Source organism: Narcine bancroftii, chromosome 4 (assembly GCF_036971445.1).
Source record: "Narcine bancroftii isolate sNarBan1 chromosome 4, sNarBan1.hap1, whole genome shotgun sequence".
NCBI lineage: Eukaryota > Metazoa > Chordata > Chondrichthyes > Torpediniformes > Narcinidae > Narcine > Narcine bancroftii.
In genome coordinates this window covers 7,280,656-7,306,736 of record NC_091472.1, presented here as the reverse complement: position 1 = coordinate 7,306,736, position 26,081 = coordinate 7,280,656, and positions in this window count along the sequence as shown.

Below are 26,081 nucleotides of genomic sequence, written 5' to 3'. Positions count from 1 at the left end.
GTCTCTCGCTTTCCTTTTCCCTCTGTCGCCCAGCTCTCCATTCACAGAGCCAAAACCGCCCCTTCCCCTCAATCAATTCTCACCTTTCCTCTCCTGTCCTCCTCTCCATATTCAATTCACACTTTTTGTCTGTCGGTCTGTGCTCCTCTCCCTATGCTTTTGTTTAATTCAGGTGCCTGTCTGCTTTTCACTCAAACCTCAAAGAAGGGATCAGGCCCGAAACGTCAGTAATACATCTTTCCCTCCTGTGGACGCTGCGAGACCTGCTGAGTCCCTCCAGCATTTCTGTGTTTTCACTACAGTCACAGGGTCTGCAGACTTTTGTGTTTCACTGTCCGCACTATCAATACATCACTTTTCTCTTGCACTGCAAGAAAATTATGAGGGGTACGATAGAGAAGATGCAAGGCGGCTTTTCCCACGGAGAGACAAAAACAAATCAGAGGGTGAAAGGGGACAATTTTTTAGGGGGAAACTTTTCACGCAGAGAGTGGTGGGGGCTGCCAGATGAAATGGTGAATGCAGGCTCAATTTGAACTTTTAAGAAGAATTTGGACAGGTACATGGATGGGAGGGGTATGGACTGGGTGCAGGTCAGTGGGACGAGGCAGTTTGGTTCAAACTAGAAGGGCCAAAAGGCCTGTTTCTGTGTTCAATGGTTTTATCTGTAAATATTTACATGTTCTCTCATTTCATTTCTTTTTCTTTCTTGGCATATTGTGGTAATTTAATCTGTAGAAAGGGCAAAAATGGTGGCGCTGCCGGAGTTGCTGTTACGACAGCACTGCCGCTGGTGCAGGCCTGCGGGGAGCGAGGAGCGGAGATACAGTGCACCCGCGGGGTCCAACCGCCGTCAGCTCCACACAGGCTTTGAACGGCCTGTTAAAGGAGCCGACAGTAGTTATAGTTAAAATTCCGCGACCACAGGGGCTGCGCCCAAGATGGCGGCACCTTTGATTGGCAGCCAGCCACGAGAGGTTGCAGACTCCGGGAGAGCGGAGGACTTGGGGAGGGCACCAGAAAACAGGGGCCTCTTTCCCCCCCCGGCTGAGTAGGAGAAGCAGAGGAGACGACCCACGGGGCGGTGACCACGACGGTGGACCGGTGAGGGAGGTTCTGTGGCTGAAGGACCCACTCATGCAGCGGGGCTGCTGGCGAGTGGAGGTGAGGAACACACAGAGGCTGTGGTCTGCTGGAAACTGCTGTCGGGGGACTCGCGCAGGGCTGCGGACTGCTGGAGACTGGCTCTCAACTGGCTGAAGGGAGACTGCGGATCAGAACCGGGATGTGAGGAGGTGCCGAAGGCGCTGAGGGGTTCCAGACCGTGTCAGAGGTTCGGATCTGGAGTTCAGGTTGCCAACGGTTTGGACTGGACTCTGGGCGGCTGTGGAGGCTGCTGGAGCGCTAGAAGCGAATCTACGGACACTCGGTGACTCTGAGGGGACTCTCTTTTGCTTCTCTCTTTCTCTGACTGTAAGAGGCACTTCAGGCAATTTCTGCCAATGGCAAATCTGTCTGCCCAACAGCAGGAAAAAGTAATTTCATCTAATATGAGACTTTTATTACAATGACACTTGAACCTTGAATCTTCCATACCTGTGTGGCTGCAGCAAGATAGAATTTCAGCGAATCGGTACATTGTACTTGTGTGTATGACAATAAATTCTGAAACTCAGTCTCAGGATAAGCAAAGAACTTACCAGCAAGGATAGTGTTACCCACAAACATCTCAAAACTTAAGTATACACGGCACCCTCCTCCTTCTTGACATTTATTTTCCCATCAACGATGACATCTTTTCGGTCCAAGCAAGCACTTATTCCATCAATTCAAGTTCATTGTCACACGTACCAAAGAGGTTGCTTTGCGAGCACTCCAGTGGACATCTCATACTCAGCACAAGTAAGTCGCAGGGCAGAAGTTCAGAATTATAGAGAGAGTTTGGGAGGGAGCAAAGGCGACACAATTATACTGCTTTGGGGTTCATTCAGGAGTCTGATGACAGAAGGAAAGATGCTGCCCTTAAATCTGCTGGTGGGTGATCGCACACTCGTGACTCTTCTTCCTGGCGACAGGGGGTGAAGAGTGTGTGTGAGGAGTGAGATGAGTCTTTTAATATGTTGGCTCACTCAATTCCTTTGTTTCCTCACTAAAATGAGGCCACAAGGCATCACTTTACAAATTGCTACTTCTTTTTGAGACAGTACTCTAAGATTAGAAGTGCTATTAATAGCCAAAGATTCCTTCAATATCCACATCCTCCTGCAAAGGCTGAAGTTGCATTAATCACAGGGTAATTTTCTTCAGGTTTATCTTTCAGTGGTTTGAGCCTGCATACCCAGCAACCTTTGGTTATTGCCACTCTTTATAAGATATAGGAGCAGAAGTAGGCACTTTGGCCTGTCAGGTCGGCTCCACCACTCTATCATGAGCTGATCCATTCTCCCACTCAGCCCAATAACCGTGGATACCCTGACTATTCACACACCTATCAATCTCTGCCTTCAATGTTCCCAATGGCCTGGCCTCTGCAGCCACCCAAAAGACCTTCTTTTCTTGTCCACCTTGCTGGTGGATTCTAACCTGTCTAAGTGAGTAACTGCAGAGCATTTTGTAGGTGGCTTAGACTGTAGTCTCTACGCGCAGGTGACAAGTGAGTGGATAAAGAAATTCCTTCACTTCTTTGTTTTAAATGGGGACCATTCAAACTTGAAGTTGAGCCCTCTTGTTCTTGACTCCCCATGGGAAGCTACTTTGCCACATTTCCTCTGTCCAGGCCTTTCAACATTCAAAATGCTTCTATGAGGTCCCCCCTCACTCTTCTGAACTCCAAGGAGTACAGTCCAAGAGCCGTCAAACGTTCCTCATACGCTAATCCCTTCATTCCAGGAATAGTTCTGGTAAATCTTCTCTGAACCCTCTCCAATGCGAGTACCTCCTTCCTTCAATAAAGAGCTCAGAATGGTACCCCATTCTCCAAGTGAGGCCTCACCAGTGCCTTATGAAGCCTCGACATCACATCCCTGCTCTTATATCCTATTCCTCTAGATATTAATGCCAACACTTCATTCGCCTTCTTCACCACCGACTCAACCTGGGGTCAACCTTTAGAGCAGTGGCTCTCAACCGTTTTCTTTCCACTCACATGCCACTTGAAGTAATCCCTATGCCATCGGTGCTCTGTGATTAATAAGGGATTGCTTAAGATGGGATGTGAGTGGGAAGGGAAGGTTGAGAACCACTGATCTTGACCCAATTGTTACTGAAATCTTTTGCTTGAGAAAAATTGTCATTGGCCCGTTTCCTTTGGAGTTGAGAAACCGTGCACATAACGAGTCAATAAGGGACGATTAAAACAGTGGTTTTCAAACTTTTTCTTTCCACCCACATCCCACCTGAAGCAAACCCTCACTAATATCACACAGCACCGACGGCAGAGGGATTACCTAAAGTGGGATGTGAGTGGAAAGAAAAAAGGCTGAGAACCACTTCATTAGGGTATCCTACACAAAATCAGCCAAGCTCCTTTGCACCCCTGGATTTTGAATGATCTCCCCATCCAAATAATAGTCTGCCCTTTTATTCCTTCCACCAAAATGTGTGAGTGTACACGTCCCAACACTGTACCTCATTTTTCACTATTTTGGCCATTTTTCTAATCCAACTAAGCCTCTCCACAGCCTGTCTGCTTCCTCCTCACTACCTACCCCTCCAGGATTAGGGAAATCTGGTACCTATTCCCCGTCCTACCTCCCCATGAGGTGGTGGTGAGCTGCCTTCTTCAACCACTACAAACCTCCTACAGTGACGTAGGGGAGAGTATCTCCAAATTCTGATGGTCAGTGTGGGCTCAGTACACTGATGGACTTAGAACAGAGAACAGTATAGCACAGGAGCAGGCCCTTTGACCCAGGCATCTGTGCTATACATATATTTGAACTAAAACTGCTGTTTGCATATGGTCCATATCCTTCTATTCCCTGCACATTCATGAGTCTATCTCGGATGGTGATGGATGAAAGGGTGAGATTGATCATGGGGTCGGCTTATATCGGTTGACACAATTGTGGCCTGAATGACCTGTTCTGTAATCCATCATGTCCTTTTGAAGCGACCCCATTCTGGGGACCCACCACTCTCTGTGTAAAAATCTTTCCCCACACATCTCCCTCACAACTTCATCCACCTTATGCACGTGCTCTCACCAGTGATAGTTTGGACAGGTAAATTGGGTCGTAAAGAGAGCTTTTGGCATACTGGCCTTCATAAATAAAAGTGCATGGATGGAGGGATATGGACTGGGTGCAGGTCAGTGGAACTAGGCAGAAAAATTGTTTGGCACAGACTGGAAGGGCCAAAGGGCCAGTTTCCTCTCACCCGCCCCTGCAGCCATGTGCTTCATGTAGCTGGTATGACAGATTATATTATATTTTATATTGTATATAGATATGTTTTAAAGGAGATAAATTGTGGCAGTTTTTTTTACTGTTGGTCAAAAACAAACACTTCAAAACAGATCTCATTAAAATGCAAGAGCTTGGCTCAAATCAGAATGTTCAGGCTCTGGGTGCCTTTTGCAAAAACTTTGAAGAAGGGCTATAAGGACATTAATTGGACCTGCTGTGGAGTAATGGATTACTGTTTTGAAAGCAACAGATGAACGGGCTCAGAGGATTGGGTCCAGTGCCCCAATCTGTCTGAGTGCAGTTGGCTGTTCTAAGAGGGTCATGTGGTTTTCTCTGAATGAGAATGAGAGAGAGAGAGAGAGAATTCGTTCTACAGCTCAGCAACAGCTGGAACTAGAACAGGACAAGGTGGCAAACTTGTGGAAAAAAACCATTTTGGGTTGTGAGTTCTTAGTTCAGCCTGGTCAAAACCCTTGTGTTCCATACATGAGGAGATGGCTGGCTGCATAATACTTCACTTGAAATAAGTGAAACAAAAAGGAACTCTGTAGTGACCTGAAAGAAAGAGGTCGTTATCTGGAAAGCCCTGATGGGGCAAATTTCTTCGCCAAGACACTGAGATGGCTGATTGGAAGGCATCAGTTTGTGTGGATCTAACAAGGAACAAATCTCTCTCTGGAAACCGACAAGAACCTTCCTGAGTGGTAACCATTTACCTTTCAAGCACCAAAGCCTGGTGAACTTCATAAATGTTAAATTCTGTGCACAGTATAAGAATTGCCTGCAACCAGTGAACTTGGAGGAGAGAGAAATGAGATTGGACTGTGAATCAAAGAACTTTTCTGAACTTATACACACATTACATACATGTGCGCTTAGAATTAAAAGGGGGTTAAGTTAATAGTAATACGTTAAAGTTTGATCCTGTTTTCATGTTTAAAGATAATTAAAAGTAACTTTTGTTTAAATAACCATTTGTCTTGGTGAATTTCTATTGCTGCTGGGTTTTAGGGTCCTCTGAGGCCATAACACTGGCCTCTCGGAATTTCTGGTCAGCTATAATCCCAGCATGTTCCTCTCTTTTTGGCATGAACTGGAAATGTGAATATTTATCTACCTTTTTCGCATTTACTAACTTTTCGCTCTCTGGTAGTGGGTTCTTTTCTATTTATTTTTTGTCCGTATATGGCTGCAGAAAGCAAGAATTTCTGTGCACCTGTACTTATATTTATGACATTAAACTCCTGTCATCATTATCTCATATTGATAGGGTGGGACTTAATGTGGTTCAATTGGTTGCGTCACAGCCTGGTTTGAGAATTCGACTACACAGGAATGCAGAAGGTTCCAGAAGGCAGCAAATCCACCCACGTCCACGAAAGCCTTCCACCTCCCATCCATTGCAGACATCTCCCTCATCAGTGTAAAGGATCCGTGTCACCCTGGTCACAACTTCTCATTGCTGCCTTTGGGCATAAAGTACAGGAGCCTGAAGACCTGGCCCCTCTAGGTTCAAGATCAATTTATTTCCCAAACCTATCAGGCTCTTGAACCTTCTCTCATTACACTAATCAGGCACTAGTCCGACATCACATCACAAATGGGCTGTTCTGCGCCATTGTATCATCACCACTGGGTAGCACGGTTACAGCGCCTGTGATCTGGGTCTGGGTTCGAATCCCGCGCTGTCTGTAAGGAGTTTGTACATTCTCCACTGTCTGCGTGGGTTTTTACTATAAACTGTGGTTTCCTCCCACCATTTGAAACGTACCTGGGGGTTGTAGGTCAACTGGGCAGTATGGGCTCATGGGCCAAATTGGCCTGTTACCGTGCTGTATGTCTAAAAAATGAAAAAAATTAAAACTTTTATTCGTGCTTTAGGATAATTGTGAATATTTCTGACCTATCATTTTATATATTTATTGGATATTTTTATTTCAATTGAGTTTTCACTATTGTAGTTAATTTTTCATTTTTGAGAGGTTTTAGTTTTACACAAGGTATCTGTTCAACTGCAGCAGGTTATGAATTTCAGTACATCTGTACAGTGTACACTGTATATGACAATAAACTCGTTATTATGATTGTAAGCTTGGTCTTCTCTTTACTTATTGGTCCTGATTATTGCGTTTGGGGCCTCAAATAGTGGCGAGGGAGGAGGTGTGGGTGCACGTCAAGTTTATAGTCATCTGATTGTACAGGTACAACCTGACTAAACAGCGTTCTCCATCCTCGGGGCAAAACACGCAGGCACACATGCAGACAAACAATACGCAGGACAAGTATTCATATATGCAGGTAAATTAATGTTGTTTTCGTGAATATGAGAGTCTCGGAGGGTCAGTGTGAGCGGTTCCTTTGGTCGTTCAGCATTCTCACTGCCTGAGGGAAGAAGCTGTTCCTTAGGCTGGTGGTTCTGGCTCTGGTCCTCCTGTGTCTCTTCCCCTATGGGAGCAGCTGGAAGATGGTGTGTGTGGGGTGGAAGGGGTCCTTAATGATTTTGCGTGCTCTTTTCAGACAGCGATCCCGGTAGATCATATCGATGCAGGGAGAGGGAGACCCCAGTGATCCTCTCTGCCACTCATATAGCCCTGTGGATCGACCTTCGATTCGTTTCTCCACCACAACCATACCGCACTGTGATACAACCGGCCAGACACTTTCTGCACAGTTCTTGTAGAAGGTTGACATAATGGAGGTCAATAGCCTTGCCCGCTTCAGTCTTCTCCCATTATCATTACCCTAACGTTGGCAAGTGCAGCTCTTTTAGTGGTCATAGGGAAGGTAGCAAGGGAACAACTGATAGGAAGAGATGAGCAGACAAGGGAGTCCCGGAGGGTCTTTTACTTCCCATGGATGTTGACTTTCTTCAGGGCTTTTGTGTGCTGCACTCCGCCCCAGCATCTGTAGGTCTCCTTGCTTAATCCAACATTGTTCCGAACATTCTGAATGTCTGTGTCACTTTCTCATTGATTGATCAGTCTTCTCCAGAGAGTTGACAGTTATGTTTGTTCCTTGAAGAAGAACAACCTTGCGTGGTTTTAACGCTTGAACTACTTTACTTTTCGGGCTGCATGAACCAACAACGCACTCGATTTCTGCCGTGGTCTACTTTCTTTTGTTTCCGTGCCAACCGCATGCTTTGCCTTCTGGGAAATGTAGTTCTTTATTATACACAGCCACTCCATTGACTTTGGGAAACATTTGACAGCCCTTGGAGTGTACTCGGAGTTCAGCAGAATGAGGAGTGGGTGGCGGTGGTGGGGGGGGGGGGGTCCTCATAGAAGCAGTTTGCATTTAAATTTTACATTTATTTTTAAATTTAAATTTAGACATACAGAATAGTAACAGGCCCTTTCCGGCCCATGGCCCCAATTACACCCAATTGACCTACAACCCCGTAAGTTTCAAACGGTGGGAAGAAATCAGAGCCCTAGGAGGAAACCCACGCAGACGCGGGGAGAATGTTCAATCTCCTTACAGACAGCGTGGGATTTGAACCCTGGTCCCGATTGCTGGTGCTTTAACAGCGTTGCACTAACTCAAGTGATGCGGAAGGGATGTTTCCAATGGTGGGGGAGTCCAGAACCTGGGGCCATGGTTCGAGGATAATAGGTAAACCATTTAGAATCGAGATGAGGAGGAATTTCTTTACCCAGAAGGTGGTGAATCTGTGGAATTCATTGCCACAGAGAGCAATAGAGGCAGGTTCATTGAATATATTTAAGAGGGAATTAGATATATTTCTTCAGTATAAGGGAATTAGGGGTTACGGAGAGAAGGCGGGGACGGGATAGACAGGATGGTAAGTGAGGTGGAGTTGCACTCTTAATCAAAGATTAATCAAAGATGAGCTCCAGGCAGCAGTGAGGAATGAGAAAGATCTAAGGAGCATAATGTTGAGTCCATTTGGGTAGAGAATAACAAAGGGAAAAAAAATATTGGTGGGTGTTATCTATCGCCCACCATATAACAATAGTTTAGTGGCACAGGAAATAAATAGAGAGATAAGTGAGGCATGTAATAAAGATACGACAGTCGTCATGGGGGACTTTAACTTCCACATAGATTGGGAAAATGAAGTTGATCGTGGGAGTCTGGAAGAGGACTTCATAGAATGCATCCGCGATAACTTTCTTGAGCAGCATGTTAAGGAACTCACAAGAGAAAATGCTCTCCTGGATCTCGTGTTGTGCAATGAGATAGGTGGAGTAAATGATGTAATAGTCAGAGAGCATCTGGGAAATAGCGATCATAGTATGATTGAATTTCTCATTCAGATGGAAGGGGAAATAGTTAGATCTAAAACTAATATATTATTCTTCAACAGGGATGACTACGATAGGATGAGGGAGGAATTGGGCAGAGTGGACTGGGAGCACAGGCTCATTGATGAAACAGTTGAGGAACAGTGGAAGATTTTCAAAGAAATATTTTGTAATGCTCAACAGAAATAGATTCCGGTCAGGAAAAAGGGCAGCAAGGGAGGGAAAAATCAACCGTAGTTAACAAAGGAAATAAAGGAGAGTATAAAATTGAAGGCGCAGGTGTACAAAGCTGCAAAGAGCAGTGGGAAACTGGAAGATTGGATAACTTTAAGAGACAACAAGGGGTTACAAAGTGGGTAATAAGAAATGGGAAAAAGGATTATGAAAGTAAATTGGCACAAAATATAAAAACAGAAAGCAAAAAATTTTATAAAGATATAAAACGGAAGAGGGTGGCCAGAGTTAACATAGGACCCTTGGAGGATGAGAAAGGAAAACTGGTAGCAAAAAATGAGGAAATGGCCGAGGCATTGAACAAGTATTTTGTGTCAGTCTTCACGGTGGAAGACACATCCAGCCCTAAGTGGGGAGTTAAGGATACGAATGTTGGGGAGGGCCTTGATAAAATAGTTGTTACAAAGGAAGTAGTGATGGAGAAACTAATGGGACTAAAGCCAGACAAATCACCTGGTCCTGATGATATGCATCCAAGGGTTCTGAAGGAATATTGATTGGGATACCCACACAGTTAGAGGGCTGGATGGGCTAGAGTTCGTTAAATGTGTTCAAGATTGTTTTCTAAATCAATTAGTAGAAGAACCGACTCGGAACGGTATAATACTGGATCTCCTGTTAGGGAACAAGCTAGGGACATTAATGGTGGGTGTTATGGGACATTAATGTTGGAGAACAACTTGGGTCTAGTGATCATAACTCTGTTAGTTTTCGGTTAGTTTTAGGGAAGAGCAAAGAGGGCCCTAAAGTTGAGGTTCTGGATTGGAGAAGAGCAAATTTCGAAGGAATAAGAAGGGATTTGGGGAGTATTGAGTGCGACAGGATATTTTCAGGTAAAGATGTAAATGACAAATGGAGGATATTCATAAAAGAAATTTTGAGGGTACAGAGCAGATATGTCCCAGTGAGGATCAAAGGAAAGGCTGGAAGTCATAGGGAAGCTTGGTTTTCGAGGAATATTGGAAATTTGGTTAAGAGGAAAAGGGAGGTGTACAAGAGGTATAAAGAGCAGGGAGCTGAGAATTTGAAGGAGGACTACAAGGAGTGTAGAAGGAATCTTAAGAAAGAAATTAGAAAGGCCAAAAAAAGGCACAAAGAGGCTTTGGCTGACAAAGTAAAAATAAATCCAAAGGGTTTCTATAGGTACATTAAAAGTAAAAGATTAGTGAGGGATAAAATTGGAGCCCTTGTAGATAGCGAGGGTAGGCTGAGTGAGAAGTCAGAGGAAATGGGGGAAATTTTGAATGATTTCTTTGCCTCAGTATTCACTAGGGAAAAAAATATTGAACCAGTTGAAGTAAAGAAAAATAGTGGGGAGGTCATGAAGCATATAAGGATAACTGAGGAGGTAGTGATGGCTGTGTTAAAAAAGATAAAGGTGGATAAATCTCCCGGACCGGACAAAATATTCCCAAGGACACTCAGGGAGGCTTGTGGACAGATAGTGGGGCCATTAACAGAGTTATTTAGGAAGTCTCTGGCCACGGGGGTGGTGCCAAAGGATTGGAGGGTGGCGCATGTGGTTCCACTGTTTAAGAAGGGGTCCAAATGTAAACCTGGGAATTATAGGCCCGTGAGTCTGACATCTGTGATGGGTAAGTTGATGGAAAGTGTTCTGAGGGTTGGTATTTACAAATATTTGGAGGTACAGGGATTGATAGGGAGTAATTAGCATGGTTTTGTCAGGGGTAGATCATGCTTGACAAACCTGATTGAGTTTTTCGAGGGGGTTGCAAAAAAGGTTGATGAAGGGAAAGCTGTGGATGTTGTCTAGACTTTGGTAAAGCTTTTGACAAAGTTCCCCACAAGAGGTTAGGAAAAAAGGTGGAGGCAATAGGTATAAATAAGGAGGTAGTGAAATGGATTCAGAAATGGTTGGATGGGAGGTATTAGAGAGTAGTGGTAGAAAATTGTTTGTCCAATTGGAGGCCGGTGACTAGTGGAGTTCCTCAGGGATCGGTCCTGGGTCCACTATTGTTTGTTATATATATTAACGATCTGGAAGTAGGGGTGGAGAATTGGATAACAAGTTTGCGGATGATACAAAGATTGGTGGTGTTGTGGACAGTGAGGAAGTTTACTGTAGATTAAAAGGTGATTTAGGAAGGCTGGAGGTGTGGGCTGAGAAATGGCTGAAGGAATTTAATACAGATAAGTGTGAGGTGTTACATTTTGGAAAGGCAAATCTAAATAGGTCATATGCATTAAATGGTAGGCTATTGAGGAGTGCAGAGCAACAAAGGGATTTAGGAGTTGTGGTAAATAGTACCCTCAAGGCTGATACTCAGGTAGATGGTGTGGTGAAGAATGCATTTGGAATGTTGGCCTTCATAAATCGGAGTATTGAATTTAAGAGTAGGGAGTTTATGATGAAATTGTACAAGGCATTGGTGAGGCCAAATTTGGAGTACTGTGTACAGTTTAGGTCACCAAATTATAGGAAAGATATAAACAAAATAGAGAGAGTGCAGAGAAGGTTCACGAGAATGTTGACAGGATGTCAGGGTCTGAGTTACAGGGAAAGGTTGTGCAGACTAGGGTTTTTTTCTCTGGAGCGTAGAAGATTGAGAGGGGACTTGATAGAGGTGTTTAAGATTTTAAAAGGGACAGACAGAGTATATGTGGATGGGCTTTTTCAATTAAGAGTGGCGGAGATTCAAACTACAGGGCATGGTTTAAGATTGAAGGGGGAAAATTATAAGGGGAACATGAGGGGAAATTTCTTTACGCAAAGGGTGGTAGGGATGTGGAATGAGCTTCCGGCAGGTGTGGTCGAGGCGAGATCATTGGTTACATTTAAGGAAAGACTGGATCGTTACATGGAGAGGAGAGGACTAGAGGGGTATGGGCCGGGTGCTGGTCAGTGGGACTAGGAGGGTGGGGATTTGTTACGGCATGGACTAGTAGGGCCGAACTGGCCTGTTCTGTGCTGTAAGTGGTTATATGGTTATATGGAAATGGCAGAAGTTATAGTTGATGCATTGGTGGTCATAGACCAAAATTCCTTAGATTCTGGGCAGGTCCCAGCAGACTGGAAGACAGCAAATGTCACGCCACTTTTTAAGAAGAGATGGAGGCAGAAGACTGGAAATTATCGGCCAATTAGCTTGACGTCTACGGTTGGAAAAATGCTTGAAGCCGTCATTAAAGATGAAATAGTGAAACTTTTGGAACGTAAGGGTTCAATCAAGCAGATGCAGCATGGTTTTAGAAAGGGAAGATCTTGTTTGACAAACTTGTTAGGATTCTTTGAGGATATAATGGGTGCGGTGGATAGAGGGGAACAGGTTGATGTTGTCTATTTGGATTTCCAGAAAGCGTTGGATAAGGTGCCGCACAAGAGACTTCTCAGTAAGTTACAGGAAAGTGGAGTCCGGGGAAGTCTATTGGCCTGGATTTAAAATTGGTTGTCTGACAGGAGGCAGAGAGTCGGGATAAGTGGGAGTTTTTCAGGTTGGCAGAGAGTGGTAAGTGGGATGTCGCAGGGGTCGGTGTTAGGCCCACAACTGTTCATCATTTACATTGATGACTTGGAGGAGGGGACAAAATGTGGTGTCGCTAAGTTTGCGGATGACACCAAATTGAGTGGAAGAGCAAATTGTAATGAGGATGTGGAGAGTCTGCAGAGGGATAGAGTTAAGCTGGATGAGTGGGCAAAGGTCTGGCAGTTGGAGTACAATGTTAGTGAGTGTGAGGTTATCCACTTTGGCAAGAAAAATAAAAGAGCTGAATATTATTTAAAAGGTGAAAAACTACAGCACGATGTTGTGCAGAGGGACTTGGGAGGGCTTGTGCATGAATCGCAAAGAGTTAGGTTGCAGGTGCAGCAGGTTATTAAGAAGGCAAATGGAACGTTGGCCTTCATCGCTAGAGGAATTGTATTCAGGAGTAGGGAGGTAATGTTGCAACTGTACAAGGTACTGGTGAGACCGCACCCGGAGTACTGAGTCCAGTTCTGGTCTCCATATTTGAGGAAGGATATACTGGCTTTGGAGACGGTCCAGAGGAGGTTTACTAGGTTGATCCCTGAGATGAAGGGGTTGACTTATGATGAAAGATTAAATCATCTAGAATTGTATTCGCTCGAGTTCAGAAGAATGAGAGGAGATCTTATAGAAACATAGAGGATTATGAAGGGTATGGATAGGATAGATGGAGGAAGGTTTTTTGAGCTGGCCGGGGAAACTAAAACGAGAGGACACCGTCTCAAGATTCGGGGGAGTAGATTTAGGACCGAGATGAGGGAAAATAATTTTTCCCAGAGAGTCGTGAATGTTTGGAATTCTCTAACCAGGGAAGTGGTTGAGGCTGCCTCATTAAACATATTTAAAATTTGGTTCGATAAAGTTTTACATGATAGAGGAATTAGGGGATATGGGGAGAAGGCAGGTAGGTGGAGTTAGGTCATAAATGAGATCAGCCATGATCGTATTGAATGGCGGAGCAGGCTCGATGGGCCGAATGAGGTGATAGAGGAATTAGGGGATATGGGGAGAAGGCAGGTAGGTGGAGTTAGGTCATAAATGAGATCAGCCATGATCGTATTGAATGGCGGAGCAGGCTCGATGGGCCGAATGAGGTGATAGAGGAATTAGGGGATATGGGGAGAAGGCAGGTAGGTGGAGTTAGGTCATAAATGAGATCAGCCATGATCGTATTGAATGGCGGAGCAGGCTCGATGGGCCATTTTTGGCCTACTCCTGTTCTTACTTCCTATGTTCTTATGTAAGGTACCGGAGCCCCTAGAGACATGGGGAGAACGTACCAACTCCTTACAAACAGCGCTGGATTCGAACACAGGTCACCGGCACTGTAAGAGCATTGTACTAACCATGCCATCCAAAAAAATCCCTCCAGCATGAAGTTTTAATGATAATTATTGTCATACACATTATACAACGTACATATGCACTGAAATCCTAATTAATAAAATACTACAAAAGTTGCTCATACACAACAATTACACAAATAAATAAAAAAGAGTCAATAAAAACAAAAAAAAAATAGATGATACGCATTCTCAATGATCCTAGTGGGAAAAAAAAGACTTTGCAAGTGTTCAGACGGTCCTTTTCTGGTGTCGGACCAGTCCCTGATTAGAGTAATGGGGAAGTTCAAGAGCCTGAAAGCTGTTGGAAAGAAACTGATCGTGAAACTAGACGATCTGGTCTTCAGGCTTCTAAAGTTCAAGATGAGTTTCTTGAACAGGGTTGAACAAGGAGAGGATGGTAATGAGTTTATTGCTGCACACTGAACGATGTGCATCTGCACCAAAATTCTAGCTTGCTGCATCCAAGGAGGTAAAGACAAACTAGAAGAGCCAACTAATTGAATTAAAAGAGACAGTAAGTAAATCAAGACACTAAATATTCACAGTTGTCCTTGTGCACAAGAAGTGATTTGCAATCGTTCAGATAGTATATGATCACCGTATATGCAGGCGTATAGGACGACTCGTGTAGAGGACAGCCCTTGGAATTACCAACAAAAATGTAGGTTTTCTTCCCTTATGTAAGACGACCCCAAATCTAGCACTTACTGCTGACCAGTGGATGCTGTTACAGGGTGAACCTCTTTAATCTGTCGACGTTGGGACCTGGCCATTGCCGGACCACAGAAAATGTCAGAAAGTAGAAAATGCACAGAAAATAGCTGTCGAAGGTGCGGTCGGTGCCGCGATCAGACCCACTTTCCGAGCTAAAAGGATCAAATATATCACTAATCAAATCTCGGTTAGCTTGGCGGTTAGCCCAACGTCTTTACAGCGCCAGCGAACGGGACCAGAGTTTGAATCCCGCGCTGTCTGTGAGGAGCTTGTACTAATGGTGGCAGATTCAAAATATGCCAGACCACAGGAGTCTCCAGATTATAGAGATTCAACCTGGTACAAGCAAATCACCATATGTTAATACCAAGTTATCCTGGAAAGGTTTTAATGTTATCAGCCTATTTTAAAATAACCCACTGTCGCCTGCTGTAACAGGCTGTTTAAAGCCTGAACAGACCGATGGCAGTTGGACTGGGCGAATGGACCACGCAGCGAAGCGATGAGGCTTTGTTGACAACTGACCGGAAACGCGCATGATTGCATCAGAGCCGGTGAGAAGATGGCGACAGGATTCAGACTTCACTGCCAAGGTGCGGATTTTAGCCCCAGCGTATAAGACAACCCTGATTTTGAGGTGACATTATTTAAGCTTTGAGGATCGTCTTGGAATTCACAGCAATTGCATCCTACTTCAGTGCTGAGCACGCTGTTACTTGCAAAATCTGCTGAAACAGTCCTGCATGTATAAATCCCTGAGTGACTCTGTCAGTCCCCGAGCTCTGGGCATATCTTTTGTACTGCAAATGCCCAATTCTTCTCGTAAAATCTAGTTGAAAAGCAGAGGAAACAAAACTAATGACCGGCCAATTCTACTCAGAAAATAAAGTAAAACACACAAGTCCGCAGACATGTGACTGAAGTAAAAACGCAATGCTACAGAAACTCAGCTGGTTAATCAGTGTCCCTGATATATAGTTAAAATAAGGATACATAACCAATGTTTCGGGCATCACGGTTTGGATAAATGTCAGCAGGCGCCAGAACAAAACAGTAAAGTGGGGGAGGAGAGGGGGGGGGGAGAAGCAGGAGGCAATAGGTGGAGAAGGGAGGGAGGGCACATTAGCAAGCAAGGGGCAGGGGGGATGGCTCTGTGAATGGAGAGGGAAGGGGGTGGATATCGGGGGGGAAAGGTAAGGGAGGATAGGTTAGCAGAACCCGGGGAAGTCGACGTCAATGCCATCCGGCTGGAGAGCGCCCAGACGCAACATGTGGCTGGTCCAATTTGCGGCTGGTCTTGGTGGGGTGGTTCATAAGGCCATGGACAGACGTGAGCATGGGAGTGGGACCATGCTCCTTCCCCCCCCCCCCCACCCCACCCATCCCTCCCTCCCCTTATCTTTTAGTTCGGATGCCTGCCAATATTTCTCCAATCCTTGATGAAGGGCTCAAGCCCGAAATGATGGTTATGGATCTTAATCTATATAAAGGACACTGTTTGACCAGCTGAGTTTCTCCAGCATTAACAACTCAGAAAATAATCCAGCTGAAGAGCAGAGGAAACAAAGTTTATAAATTACAGCAACATCTCCCAATAAAAGATAATTCTGCAGAAAATTGAAGTGAGAATATGTGCTCTCTTTGTGAAGAAGGAACAGAAACCCTAATACTCCAGCTGCGAAAGGTTCCAGACCTATTCTTTTTTCAACTAATTTCATGAGATTTTCTTTACTCTCCGAACCAAAAACTACTCCAGGGCCACCAAAGGCCTTCCTTCACAATAGCAACATCATTTAACTTTGCATGAGCTGCCACTGTGAATATTCATCTGTCCTGAGACCAGCTTGGACCTGGGTGAGGTGGGGGGCACAGCCTCAGAATAAAAGGTCTTCCCTTTGAAACAGAGTTAAACAGGAATGCCTGCAGGCGCAGGAGGTCTAGTGCCAGACACGAAAGTGCTGGAGAAACCCAGCAGGTCACGCGGCTTCTAAAGGAAGTGAAAGGTCACCAACATTTCAGGCAGGCCTTTCGAACAGAGATGAGAGGTTCCTTCAGCCCAAGGGTGGTGTTCCTGTGGAGGCCAAATCATTGGGTGGGGCAGGCAGCCGCTGACATCAGCCGCTCTGCACCCACTGCAATCTCATGGAAGCCACTGGACTTCCAACAGCGCACCACACAGATGCGAGCTCCATGAGGGTGCATTGGTTGAATTGAGTGCTAGCAGGGAGCAGATGCCATGCTACGGGCTCTCTCTCTCTCCCTCTCTCATTCAGTGTTGTACAGTAAAGTTATTTGGTTCACCTCACCTGCCGACTCATCTAGTTTCCAGTGGTTCTCAACCTTTTTCTTTCCACTCACATCCCACTTTAAGTATCCCCATGCCAAAAGTACTCTGTGATTAGTAAAGGATTGCTTAAGGTGGGATGTGGGTGGAAAGTAAAAGTTTGAAAACCACTTTTTTAATCATCCCTAATTGACTCATTATGTGTATGGTTTCCAAATACCAAAGGAAATGGCCTGATGACAATTTTTCTCACGCAAAATATTTGAGTCACAATTGGGTCTAGTGCAGTGACTCTCAACCTTCCTTTCCCACCCCCATCCCACCTTAAGCAATCCCTTACTAATCATAGAGCACCGATAGGGTTAGAGATTACTTAAAGTGGGATGTGAGTGGAAAGAAAAAGTTTGAAATAATCCAAAATAATCCCTGAGTCATTCAGGGACAGGCAAACAAAACAACCTGTCACTCAAGCTGAACTTGGAGAAGAACGTAGAGGGAACTTGCATTTAGCGCTGAGATAACTGACCTGCACATTAAACCTTAAAATGGCCTTATAGGAAGGATATCAATAAGGTAGAGAGGGTGCAGAGAAGATTTACTAATATGTTGCCTGAAATGCAGTATCTAGAATACAAAAGAAAGATTGAGTAGACTGGGTCTTCATTCATTGGAGCGTAGAAGGTGGAGAGGGGATTTGATGGAGGTGGTTAAAATTATGAGGGGGATTGATAGGGTAGATGTGAATAGGTTCTTCCCCTTGAGGGAAGGTGAGATTGGAACGAGGGGTCATAAGTTAAGGGTTAGGGGGGCTAAACTTTAGAAGTAACATAAGAGGGAGCTTCTTCACTCAGAGTGGTGGCTGGATGGAATGACCTTCCGGAAGAGGTGGTTGTAGCAGGGTCAATTTTGTCATTTAAGAGGAGGTTGGATGAGTACATGGATGTGAAGGGGATTGGAGGGTTATGGGCAGGGAGCGGGTAGGTGGAACTAGTGAAGTTCACTAAAATTGGTACGGACTAGAAGGGCCGATGTGGCCTGTTTCCGTACTGTAATTGTTATATGGTGTTATATGTTATATGGCCTAATCTCAATAACAATGCATCTTCTGCTATGACGCACGCTGACTGTAACTTTTACAGGAATGCTGTTCAGGAACTAGGAAACCCCATCATCAAACCATCAGCCATTGACTCATCTCAACCACAGAATCAGATCAGTTTACAGAAGCAAATCACACCCTCCGGGCCGACGCGTAAAGAGCCATGTTTGTGATACTCCCACATTCCCAGCTGTGGGGTCACTGTGTACGAGTAGTTACGTCCGAGATGCTGTGAGCATTCCTCTTTCCCTCGTCCACTCAGAACTCTCCGCAATTCCGCTCAAATCCCGCTGCCAGTGACCAAATCTTGACATCTGCTGCTTTTCTGAGCTCGGGGGAAACAGTTGCTTTCCATCCACTCGACTGAACCCTGTCACAATCCTACAGCCGTCAATTAAATCTCCTTGCAAACTTCACCATCCAGAGAAAACCAGTTCAATTTCCTACCTTGATGAAGGGCTCAGGCCTGAAACGCTGGTTTATGTATCTTTATCTTTGCTATACTGTTTGCCCTGCTGAGTTTCTCCAGCATCGTGTTTGCACTTCGACCAGTGTCTGTAGAATTTCATGTTTTACTTCAAGTTCAACGTTTAGTTTTTTAAAGTTTTTATAGGTTGGCACAACATCATGGACCAAAGGATCTGTACTGTGTTGCAATGATCTATCATGGCGATCCACTTACCAGCAAGCGAAGCGGCTCCCAAAATGGCGGACGTGCTGTGGCAAATGTGGGAAATTGACCTGCATACAACACAGGTTTTTGTTTGAGCTGATAGCATCACTGATGACATCACTTCCTGTCCATGTGACAGGAGTAGTGATGTCTATAAGCCCAGCATGCAAGCATGGAGGTGTCAGCCTTGCACTAGACTCCACAGTGTGTACATCGACTTCCCCGCGTGTACATCAACTCGACAACGTGTACAACGATTCCACAACGGGTACACCGACGTCTATAGTAGCTCAGTACAAGGACTGCCGAAAGAAATCTCTTGGTGCCTGCCACATTGACAACCGCCAGTGGGCTGATATCGCCTCAAACCGTGCATCTTGGCGCCTCACAGTTCGGCGGGCAGCAACCTCCTTTGAAGAAGACCGCAGAGCCCACCTCACTGACAAAAGACAAAGGAGGAAAAACCCAACACCCAACCCCAACCCACCTGCAACCGCTGCAACCGTGTCTGCCTGACCCGCATCGGTCTTGTCAGCCACAAACGAGCCTGCAGCTGACGTGGACATTTACCCCTCCATAAATCTTCGTCCGCGAAGCCAAGCCAAAGAAGACAGAATACTATGTGGTTTTCAAACTTCCCCCTAAATTCACATTCCACCTTAAGTATTCCCTAAGCCATCGGTGTTCTGTGATTAGTAAGGGATTGCATAAGGAAGCAAAGGGAGTAAATATAGAGACTATAGTGTTTAAGAAAGAGGTAGCACTGGAGCTTTTGAAACATATAAAGGTGGATAAGTCTCCAGGACCTGACAGGATTTTCCCCAGGACCTTGAGAGAAGTTAGTGAGGAAATAGCGGAGGCTCTAGCAGAGATTTTACAAATATCATTAGAGACGGGTATCGCGCCGGAGGATTGGCGTGTTGCGCATGTGGTTCCTTTGTTTAAAAAGGGTTCGAGGAGCAAACCTAGCAATTATCGGCCTGTAAGTTTGACGTCTGTGGTAGGTAAATTGATGGAAAGTGTTCTTAGAGATAGAGTATATGGAAGGACAGTACTCAACACGGATTTGTGCATGGAAGGTCGTGTTTGATCAATCTTGTTGAATTTTTTGAAGAGGTGACTAGGAATGTTGATGAGGGTAGAGCAGTGGATGTTGTCTATATGGACTTCAGTAAGGCCTTCGATAAGGTTCCGCATGGGAGGTTATTTAGGAAGGCTAAGTCCTTGGGTATTCATTTGGAGATAGTCAAATGGATTCAACAGTGGCTAGAAGGAAGGTGCCAGAGAGAAGTAGTAGATAATTGTTTGTCAGGATGGAGGCCGGTGTCAAGCGGTTCGGTATTGGGACCATTGCTGTTTGTCATATATATTAATGATCTGGAGGATGGGGCGGTAAATTAGATTAGTAAATATGCAGATGATACTAAAATAGGGGGAATTGTGGATGATGGAGAGGGTTTTCAAAGATTGCAGAAGGATTTAAACTGCTTAGAGAAGTGGGCAGAAAGGTGGCAGATGAAGTTTAATGCTGATAAGTGTGAGGTGCTTCATTTTGGAAAGAATAATCAAAGCAAAACATATGTGGTAAATGGGAGGGCATTGAAGGATACAGTGGAGCAGAAAGATCTAGGAATAATGGTGCATTGTTGCCTGAAGGTAGGAGCACATGTGGATAGGGTGGTGAAGAAGGCCTTTAGTCTGCTTGCCTATATAAATCAGTGCATAGAATATAGGAGTTGGGAAGTAATGATGAAACTGTACAAGGCATTGGTGAGGCCAGATTTAGAGTACTGTGTGCAGTTCTGGTCACCGATTTATAGGAAGGATATTAACAAGATAGAGAGAGTGCAGAGAAGATTTACAAAAATGTTGTCTGGGTTTCAGCATCTGGAATACAAGGAGAGATTGAACAAATTAGGTCTTTATTCCTTGGAAGGTAGAAGACTGAGAGGGGATTTGATCGAGGTGTTTAAGATAATGAGAGGGATAGATAGAGTTGATGTGGAAAGGCTTTTCCCATTGAGAGTAGGAGAGATGGATACAAGAGGTCATGGGTTGAGAGTTGACGGGCAAAGGTTTAGGAATAACATGAGGGGAACTTCCTTACTCAGTGAGTGGTTACTGTGTGGAATGGGCTTCCGGGAAAGGTGGTGGAGGCAGGGTCAATGTTGTCATTTAAGAAAGAGTTGGATAAGTATATGGATGGGAGGGGGATGGAGGGATATGGGCAGAGTGCTGGTGTGGGATTAGAGGAGGGTACTTGGATCAGTGCGGACTAGAAGGGCCAATTGCCCTGTTTTCGTGCTGTAATTGTTAGATATGGTTATAAGGTGGGATGTGGGTGGAAAGAAAAAGGTTTGAAAACCACTGTTTTAATTGTACCTAATTGACTCTTTATGTGCAGGGTTTCAGAACTCCAAAAGAAATGGGCCAATGACAATTTTTCTCAAGCAAAAGATTTCAGTAACAATTGGGTCTTGAGCAGTGATTCTCAACCTTCCCTTCCCACTCGCAGACCATCTTAAGCAATCCCTTACTAATCACGGAGCTCCGATAGCATCGGGATTACTTAAAGTGGTCTGTGGGTGGAAAGAAAAAGGTTGAAGACCACTGCTGTAGTGCATTGGATGAGAGGCAATAAAAGTGGCAGAGAGGATCACTGGGATCTCCCTCCCACCCCCAGGATCATTTTTTAAAGTGGGCTCGCAAAATCAAGGAGGACCCATACCACCCCACAAGTGGAAAGCCAGAGGTGGAGAGGGTAAGCAAATTTTAGTTCTTGGGAGTCACCTCCTCGGAAGATCTTTCCTGGATCCAACACACCAATGGCATTTTGAAGAAAGTACGTCAGCGCCTCTACTTCTTTAGGAGTTGGCGGAGCCTTGGTATGACACCAGAAACCCTGGCAAATTTCTCCAGAGGTGTGGTGGAAAGTGTGCTGACCGACTGCATCATGGTCTGGTATGGGAACACCAATACCCCTAAAGGGAAAGCCCTGCAAAAGTTAGCGGACACAGCCCAGGACATCACAGGCAAAGCCCTCTCCTCTATTGACAACATCTACAGGGGGCGCTGCTGTTGGAGAGCAGCAACAATCATCAAGGACCCTCACCACCCTGTTCTCGCTGCTGCCATCAGGAAAGAGGTGTAGATGCCACAAGACTCGCTCGGGAACAGCTGCTACCCCTCCGCCGTCAGACTCCTCAACGACAAACTCAACCAGGGACTCATTTAAGGACTCTGACGTCCACTTTATTGATTTTCTTTGCTCTGCCGTGTTACCCAGTCAGTTTATTTACAGTCCTTTTGATGTTTACAATTTATTTTTGCACAGCCAATCAGTGGTAATCCTGCCGCTCCCGCAGGAAAAAAGAATCTCAGGGCCGTATGTGATGTCACTTCTGTACTCTAACAATAAATCTGGAATCTGAATTAAAATGCTTTCTTCAAGTGCCTGAATCACATGATTGGATTGAGCAATACAGGTTTTTAGTTTCAGTTTCCCAAAAGAGCTGAGTCATATGGCAAATGGCCTTTTGTTTAGACCGACACGTCTTCCTTAGTAAACATTCATTGTTTCAGTATTTTAATTGAACAATAAACAGGCTATTTATAGCTCTGAACATAAGTGCCATGACATCTGCTAAAAAATATTGTTATCTGTGTATCTTTCCCTGGTCCAACCCACAAAGTAACTTTAGAATATGTATATATACACACACATACATACACAAGATGAAGATTTTAAAAAAGCAGGTCTGTAACAGCAGTCCTGTAACCCACGTATAGCAATACAGAATTTACATTGGAATTCAGGGTTAAAGAGAAATCAGTTAGTGCGGGGCTAAGGTAACATTGTTTAACTAGTGTTGGGTTTGTTGAAGAGCCTGTTAGCAGCAGAAATTAAACTGTAGTTTAATCTGGTGGAGTTGTGATTTCACTGTCCTTGATGGATGGGGTGGGGGGTTGGTGAGAAGAGAGAGTGGCTGGGGGTGGGATGAGTCTTTTAAGATGTCGTCTGCTTTTCCGAGGCAGCAGGTGTTGTCGATGGAGGGGAAGGGAAGGGTAGGCGTGAGGCTCTGAGTCACGTTCGCAACCCTCGGCGGTCTCGGGAGCAGCAGTTCCTGTCCCACGCAGTGACACCTTTCGCCTCCCTCCAGCTGAGCCACTCGTTCCCCAATCGGCAGGTTTGTACCTGTCCCAGCAGGTAAGTGGTTCACAAGGCAAACTGCCCGATGAAATCCAAAACCCATCTAGGTGTCTAACCTGCTCATTCACACCTGAGCCCCGTCCAAGCCTTGATCCACTTGGTGAAGAGGTTGTTTCGTACCTGCTCTAAGAGGCTCCTTCTGAATTCTTCATTGAGCACCTTGGCTCTGTCCACCACGACAGCATGGATCTCCCACTGGCCACTCAATTCAATTCCCTGCCACATTCCCTTGCTGACGTGTCTGTCCATGGACTCATGCACTGCCAGATTGAGACCACAAACAAATTGGAGGGACAGCACCTCATCTTCCGACCGGGCACCCTCCGACTGAATGGCATTAACATCGACTTCTCTGGCTTTCGTTAACCCCCCCCCCTTTCCCCCTTACTTCTTCGCTCTGTCGCCTTCCCCATCTCAGTCTCTCCCTTCCCTGAGTCTCCTTTTGCACAGACATGATCAATTCTCCCCTCTCCCCTGATCATATCCAATTCACACCTTTTGTTGGCCTGGACCCCTCCCCCAGCCGGCGCTGTCTGAATTCCTGCTTCTGGCTCATTCTGCTAATTCCTTGAAGAAGGGCTCAGGCCCAAAGCTCGGCAATGTTTTTGTCTTTTATGGTCTGTGAAAGACTGGCTGAGTTCCTTCAGTATTTTGGTGTGTTTTTACTACAATCACAGCGTCTGCAGACTTTCGTGTTTCACTCCACTCTTCCTAATTCTGAAAAACCGCGTTGCAGCCAAATCAAACTTGTTCTGTTCCAAAGAGCGTTACAAAGCCAGCAGGAGGATTTCCTCTTCATCAACTCACAGCTGCCTTGGTGACTCGAATACCAATCAACTCAGATCCAACAGAACCCTTCAGTGCACATTCTGACCAGGGCAACCCATGTATTTGTTCAGCCGTGGACCATAAATAGCCTCAGACAATGCTTTTCAGCGGCGACACCAGAATTTACTGCCTGCCCCGAATTCCCATTCTCACCTCCACTTCTAGAAATCTGCCCACACATCTCTGTTGGAACCAAGTCATTGGAGAGGATCTTGGAGGAGGTTCAGAAGAATGACCCCAGGGATGAAAGATTAATGCATGAGGAGTGTTTGATGGCTCTGAGACTGTACTCGTTGGAGTTTAGAAGAATAAGGAGCCTCTTTGAAACCAACTGAAGATTGAGAGGGATGAACGTGGAGCAGATGTGCCCAGTAGTGGGAGAGTCTCAGACCAGAGGGCACAGCCTCAGAATAAAAGGGTGTCCCTTTTGAATAGAGATGAGGAGACATTTCTTCAGCCAGAGAGTGGTGCATCTGTTGCCACATACGGCCATGGAGGCCAAGCCATTGGGTGGCACAGGCACGCAAGAGCAGAGGAAGAGCAAAAGGCCAGACTATCTCAACAATCAATATTCCTGATCTACGCTGGCCTCAACACCTCTTTGCTTCCTCGATCTCTTGATCTTTTGAATGTTTAGCTTGATCCGATATAAATCTAATGATCGAGCCATCACCACCCTCAGAGAAAGTCACTACCCTTTGACAGTTCTATTACCTCAGCTGGGTATGTGGTGGGTTATTTTACAGCGGCGTCCACCCAGTTCAGAGCATAGAACATTAGAGCACAGTACAGACCCTTCAGCCTATGATGTGGTAATGTCCCATAGACACCTACTCCACAACAATGTTTATGTCTCAGTGGATTGGCGAGCTTTTTCCCCACCACCGTATCTCTACAACTTTATGACTCTAGACTTTTAAAAAAGTCGTTAGTTTTGGGTTTGTCTGTTTAGTTCGATATTGGTAGCCTTTATCCTCTCTTACGCCTGGGCAACTGTCCACTGCTCCCAACTAGGGGTTCCACCAGATGGGCTCTGAAAATGAGGGGGCATGCTTATGGAGAGAAATTGAGTCACCTGGGATGATATTCAGTGGAGTTTAGAAGGGTGAGGGGGATCTTACAAAGATCACCAAAGATTTTTTTTCATTAGACATAGAGCACGGTAACAGGCCACTTCAGCCCCAAATTTATAGCTAATTGACCTACAACTCCCAGTGTGTTTTGAACAGTGGGAGGAAACTGGAGTCCCTGGGGAAAACCCATGCCGACAGGGGAGAATGTATAAACTCTTTACAGACAGTGCAGGATTCGAACCCTGGTCCTAATCGCTGGCGCTGTAAAGGTGTTGCAATAACCGCTACGCCAACTGTGCCGCCCCAGTTCATATTTCCAAGACGCTTGCAAATTTCTACAAGTGCAACTGACTGGTTGCATCAGTGACTGGTATGGAGGGGCCAATACACAGGACAGGAACAGGAGGGTGGTTAACTCTGCCATTACCATCATGGGCACCAGACTTCACTCCATCAAGGTCATTTACAAGAGGCAGTGTCCTCAGAAAGCAGCCTCTATCCTCAAGAACACTCCTCACCCAGGCCATGCCCTCTTCACTCTGCTAACATCAGGAAGGAGGTGCAGAAGCCTGAAGACGGGACAGCTACCTCCTTGGACAACAAACCTATAGACACCGCCTCACTTTTACTCTTTACTTTTGCACTAATCATTTATTTTTAAAATTCTGATTCTGTTTCTAACCCACCTACTGGGAACCAGCTCTATGTCCTGTTCACAAGCTAATTGGCCAAACACAAGTCTGCTATTTGAGTTAATCGCAAAGGAACCTGACTAAATCTCCAGTGTCAGGGGTTTTTTGTGATTCTTTATTTATCACACTATGAACCATATCAACCAATATATTTACAGATGCATCTCTTTAAATATTCAGTGACATTTTCTCTTTCTTCCCCATCCCTCCCTTCCCCCTTCCCACCCCCCTCCAAAAACAGTAAATATTGAAGATATAAAATACAATAAAACAATATCTTTATACAAAAGGAATAGAAACAAATAAGACGTATCATCTACTTATTCACATTAAATCTGGTCGTTTTTATCTTCTTATCATTTTAGGTGATGGTGGTCCGAGGCCTGCTCTTTCTGTTATGTTCCAGATATGGTTCTCAGGTTTCCCCAATCATTGCAACTTTGTCTTTTAAATTATATGTGATTTTTGTTTCCAATGGGTTACACTTAAACTTGGTAATATATTCCATTAATGTTTATAGTCATATGGTCCAAAGTAACATGAGGGGGAACTTCTTTACTCAGAGAGTGGTAGACGTGTGGAATGAGCTTCCGGGAGAAATAGTGGCGGCGGAGTCAATTGTATTATTTAAGAAAAGGTTGGACAGGTATATGGATGAGAAGAAGATGGAGGGTTATGGGCATTGTGCAGGGAGGTGGGACTAGAAAGGGGTGTTTGGTTCGGTGCGGACTAGAAGGGCCTAATGGCCTGTTTCTGTGCTGTAAATTGT